The sequence below is a fragment of the Megascapheus bottae genome, chromosome 4 (assembly GCF_031878675.1).
Source record: "Megascapheus bottae isolate mThoBot1 chromosome 4, mThoBot2.hap1, whole genome shotgun sequence".
Taxonomy (NCBI): Eukaryota; Metazoa; Chordata; class Mammalia; order Rodentia; family Geomyidae; genus Megascapheus; species Megascapheus bottae.
In genome coordinates this window covers 32,548,878-32,554,772 of record NC_143512.1, presented here as the reverse complement: position 1 = coordinate 32,554,772, position 5,895 = coordinate 32,548,878, and positions in this window count along the sequence as shown.

The following is a 5,895-nucleotide window of genomic DNA, read 5'->3' as shown; positions in this document are numbered from 1 at the left end:
CATCTTTCTACAATAAGAAAATTAAGAATAACATTTAAAAACAAATATGAAAAGGCAAAAAGCCTGTTTAGAGTAAAGGAGTTGGGATAAATTTGAACAGAGGGTTAATTTGAAGAAAGAACATTACATAACATATATAATAGTAAGAAAAAATATCTATGATTTCATACACATTAAAAAAAGAAAAGGAAAAAGACTTTTCTTACAAGCTTTCTTATAAGTAAATGCTTCTTATGAGTAACTTTTTGTATTCAAAATTTCTTTTTCTTAATTTATTTTTTATTGTAATTAGTAAAAGGGTTACATGATATTTGCCAGATAGAAGGTACATTAATTCACATACATTGATACCCTTTCACATGTCTTGGTACCCATTACCCTCCCCCCCCACACCCACACCCGTCTTGGTTTTCCCCCCTTCCCTATCAAATTTCAAATAACCAAATACAAATAAATTCAATATATCAGATAACAAAGTGAGATACTATAACAATATGAGATAACCAAGGGACAGCAAAGGAGATGAAAGACAACATAGTACATTAAGGACAACAATCATTCATTATATGGCTTTTGTTTCAATATCCTGGAGGTCCTTTCAATTAACTTCATACTATATGGCCTTATGTATCAAGATTTTGCTCTATTGCAGATCTCTGCTAGTAGAGCCCAAGGTTTCTACTGATTTAAATTAATCTAACTGCCAAGGTGATGTACAGAGGGTTTTCAACTCTATACATAGGGTAGTGAGTACATTTCTTGTTGAACATTGTTACTCCATCACTCATTTATCTCCCATTTTCCCTCCCCTCAACCTCCCCACCCCAAGATGTAAAGTTCATTTCCAACATAGTGTCTTGTGAGTGTCGCTGTTGCACTGGTTCTTTGTCTCACCATTTGCCTTTCCCTTGTCCTACCTTAACTCAAGTAAGTGCATATATAATACACAAGGTACCAAAATCATATATGGTGACAACCATAAGGAAAAAAAAACAAAAGAGAAAAGAAATAACTTCACATAATACATTAAAAACAGCAATATCAAATAAAACCTCTTGTTTCCATATCTTGGAGTTACTATGTTACCATTAGAAAGAATGATGTCACCCCATTCATAAGGAAATGGAAAAACTTGGAAAAAATCATATTAAGTGAAGTAAGCCAAAAACCAAAGAAACATAGACTCCATGTTCTCCCTCATTTGTAATAAGTACTATATATCTCAAATAGTCCTAGCAAAGGATCATAATAGCTCAATAGCTATGTATCCAAGACTGAATAAGATCATTCTAGAATTTCTTGAGGGGGAAAAAACATTACAAATTAAAAGTTACATTGCTGTGTGACCGAAGGAGAATATTCTAAGGAGAGGAGTACAAAATACCAATGCCTATGTGCATCTAATCATATAAAATAATATTTACATGAATGAACCCCAAGAAATGGAAACAAGAGGTTTCGAATTCATTGTTGTTTTGATTTCTTTTTATCTTGTTCATTTATCCATCTTTGGTAAGGAAAGGATGGCACAGAAATAGAGGAACAAAGATTGAACAAATGCAGCAGTGGTACTCACCAGAGACTATGCTGAAAATGAACTATACAATTTGTGGGTAGGAATGGGAGGGGAAAAATGGGAGGGAGCAAGGGAAGGAGTGACATTGTCCAAAAAGAAATGTACTTCTTTCCTGACATACAAATGTAACCCTTCTGTACATCACCTTTTTACTAACAATATTTTTTAAAGTTATATTACCTTATAGAAGGAATTTCATATTTTTTTAACATGGTCAACAAAATGTGGATGTAGAAGTTTCAAATAGGAAGAAAAAATAATTTCATTTCAAAGTCTTGTCCTATAGTTTTGTTAAATGTTTCAAGTTGAAATATCATGAGAATGATTCCTCACTGAATGATTATATTAAAATTTTATTGCCGTCACCATGGAACAAAAGAACCCTTTAAATAATATTTTCAAGAAGTCAGTGCCAAAGTTTGATGTTCAATATCAGGTAAGAATAGCACTTTTTAAAGAGCTATAAATCATTTTAATAAAGATGCTTCTGTTTGAAAAACTATAAATTTTGTGAGGATTTTATCAACATTTCTGAATCAAATTAGTATATTGAAATAACCATATTAATAAACTGTTTTTTCTATTACATGTATATATATAAATGTTTTTAATCCACATGACAACCTTACTATGGAAATATTATTATCCTTATTATAAGGCTAGAAAATTGTGACTCTGGTATTTAAGTGATCTGACCATCTATGTAGGTAATAAAATAAATTGTTTTAAATTTAAAATTCCATAAATCTGAAACTGATATTGTCAACTCTATGGCTCATAACTTGTGATGAGGTGTGAAATATAGAAACTATATTTCAGGAGAGCTTGGATGTGGATAAAAAGTGAACATTGAAGGTATATAAATTTCAAAGTGCCTTTAGTTATATTTTTAGCTTAAAGATATACTTTTGAAAAGTAAAATCAATTTAATATAAGCTACACTTAGTTCTATCTAAAATGAAGATTGTCAATAATAAATACTTTATTTTTTTTTGTTATGTACATTTTTCCAGTTGTTCCCAATAGCACCCCTTACTGATATGGTATAAAATAACTTCACATCAACCTGAAAAGTCAAATAGTACAAAACTCAGACTATGCTGGCTCAAAACCTGCAACCACAGGGCTGAAAATGGCAGACAGTCATAAAAGATAGCAACAAGTATACTACACAGTATCTTATATATAAGAAAAATACCTCAAGAAGATAGTCTGTAAAAATGATAGGCTTGGGCTGGGAGTTTGGGCTAGTGGTAGAGTGCTTTGCCTGGCATGCACGAAGACCAGGGTTTGATTTCTTAGTACCACATATACATAGAAAAAGCCAGAAATGGTGTTGAGGCTTAAGTGGTAGATCTCTAGTCTTGAGAAAGCCCAAGGACAGTGCTCAAGCCCTGAATTCAAGGCCCAGGACTGACAAAAAAAATATCATAGGCTTAGAGTAACCTATGAACAGTTTAAAAACAACCCAATACTGACATTTTCTGTAGAGTGTATTACATCCAGGTTTAGGACACAAATCCTAGATCTTTGCTACCTTATTACAAGAGCAAATGTAGGTGGGAACACACAAAAGATAATAAACACAACCCATATGACTTCTGCTTCTTCTTTACTCCACATTCATAAACACCTTGACAAGTAACTGCTGGAGCAAGGTAGGCCGACGCTGGAGTTCCCCTCTCCAAAAATGTATGTTAAAGTGAGTTTGCCCAAAGAGTGTATTCTTTGTAACTTGGGGGAATTTTCAAATTTATTCCACAGAAGCTTAGCAAAATACATAGGGCATTATTAAGTCATGCAATTTAAAAGCTTCAGCTCTTTCTGAGTTCATTTTAGAGACTTCATCCCAATGGAAAGAAATGATGCTGAATAGCATAAGACTCTATTTAAAGAGAGGAGAGAGGCAAACATGAAACTGAAATTTTCATAACAAAGAAAAAGATAAAAGAAAATAGTTACCCTTTGTTTAGTCTCTGTTAGAGAACAAATACTCATAATTAAACTGTAACTGGAATCAAAATGTAGTTTGGGATAAACAACTGAACTGGCCTCCAAGATAAATTACAGTGCTCATTTTTCTATTGTTAGTTCGTTCCCTCCAGTTTCACCAGGAAGCAGGGCGGTAGGAATTCTCTACCTTTTATATCACCAGTGAGCAGGTTATATTATGCCAATATGCTTAGCAACTTGTTGGATTCTGACCATTGGCTCACCATCTGGAACTACTACTTCTTTCATTACCAGAAGGAAAGAGAGAGGAGAGGAGAAAAAAGGGAGTAGGGCTACTGTGTTTTCTTTCATTTGAAGACTCTGATATGCTACTGCTCAACTCAGATGTCTATTTTGACTGGAGATAACAAACACATCTCATCTAACACTTGGATTGTCCTTAAAGTTAGACCCTAGAAAAACGTTAGTTCTGAATCTTTTAATTTTCAATGTATGTGATCCAATTTGCCATGAGTTTTGTGAAAGTTAGGTCATTTTGTAAGGAAATATGATCATGGAAACTTTTTCTAAGGAAGAAATGGTTTACATAGTACATGCTTTGGCTTATTCCTCTTTGAAGGTAGAGATGAGATGCAAAGGCATGTGACATCATTTGGTTAGGGAGAGGACAGATTGTGTTTCCATAGACACTGATTAAGCTCCATTTTAAACATGGATGCCATTTTCACCAAAATATTTTTTCCACAGTAGTAATAACAGTCATTTCTTTCTTTACTTCATTTATTCCTTTTTTTGTCAGTTATATGGCTTGAACTATGGGCCTGGCCGTTGTCCAGCTCTTCAGCTCAAGGTTACAACCCTACCCACCCCTGGAGCCACAGTGCTACTTCTGGTCTTCTAACGGTTAATTGGAGATAAGTATCCCTCGCTCTTTAATTCCCAGGCTGGCTTTGAACCTTGATCCTCAGTTCTCACCCTCCTAAGTAGCTAGGATTACAGGCATGAGCCACTGCATCTGGCTATTATCTCTTAAGATATACGAAAAAATAACCAAAGTTCTTGGACTAAATCCATATCTGTTAAAATTTGCAGAAGTCACTCCTATTTATGAATGTATAAAATTCTGTAGTTTTAAGACACATTCAACATTTTGATTTATAAATAACACTGAATATATTAAAACTTACAGATTATATAACACTTGAAGCATAAAGAAACCACTAGGCATTGTATTTTGAAAATTATGGGCATTAACTCTTCTGGCAGATTTTACAATCATTTATTCTCCTACACCTTTACAGAAAAGGAGAGAACTTTATAGTTGACCTTTTTAGGTAGGGTCACTAATTAAGGCAAACACGTGCCAAAAAAAGCCTGAGGACTTACTTTCATTGGCATGCATGCATGTCTTCTCTTGACAGAATTATCACCAGCTGCATTCTGTGACATGTGAGAATGTGTGGGTGGAATAACCACTTCCCCACTTGGCTTTTGCCTAGTCTCAATATCACTCTGCCCACCTGGTTCTGCAGAAAACAGGTGCTGCCCAGGAGTCTCACCATTCACTTCAAGGACCCATCCCCTGTCTAGTACATGGTCCATTATCAGAACATAAAGTAAGAAAACTATTATTTGAGCTTGTTGTCTACCTGCTTAGAAATCTGAGTGTAAGCTCATCTTCTTTCCACATAGAGCCTCTTAAATACCAGGGTGTGAACCTTACAGTTTAACCCACAAAAAAACCCAAAATGGATGAATTTATTATCCTGTCTGTACTTTTATATGGAATATTTGGCAATACCCGCTTTGATTCAATGTCTAGTCAACTGTATAGGCACTATCTGTGTCCAGTAAGTTACCTTTTTACATTTAAGTATTCTGTTAGATGAGAGAAAGAAAGGCTATTTTTTGACCATACAACAGAATGATTATCATTATTTTACATTCAGATGTGACATCTTTAGGTTACTTCCTTCACTTTGTTTTTCCCCAGTGCTGATAATTGAAACTCAAGGCTTCTATTTGCTAGTTAATCATTTGAGCCACACAAAATGTTGAGCCACAACATTTGAGTATATGAGACAGTGTTTTACTGCTACCTTTGCCTGAGTTGATCTTAAGTTGATGACCCTACTGCTAATACTTCCAGAGAAGCTGGGATTATAGGCTTGGACTGCTATCCTTTCGGCTTTCATAAAAATTTAGTTGCCCCATTAACAACAAATAAATAGTTAGGAAACTTCTTTTTCTTTTCTTTTGCCAGTCCAGGGGCTTGAACTTGGGGCCTGAGCACTGTCCTTGCGCTTTCTCAAGGCTAGAGCTCTATCACTTAATCCACAGCATCACTTCTAGCTTTTTCTATGTAT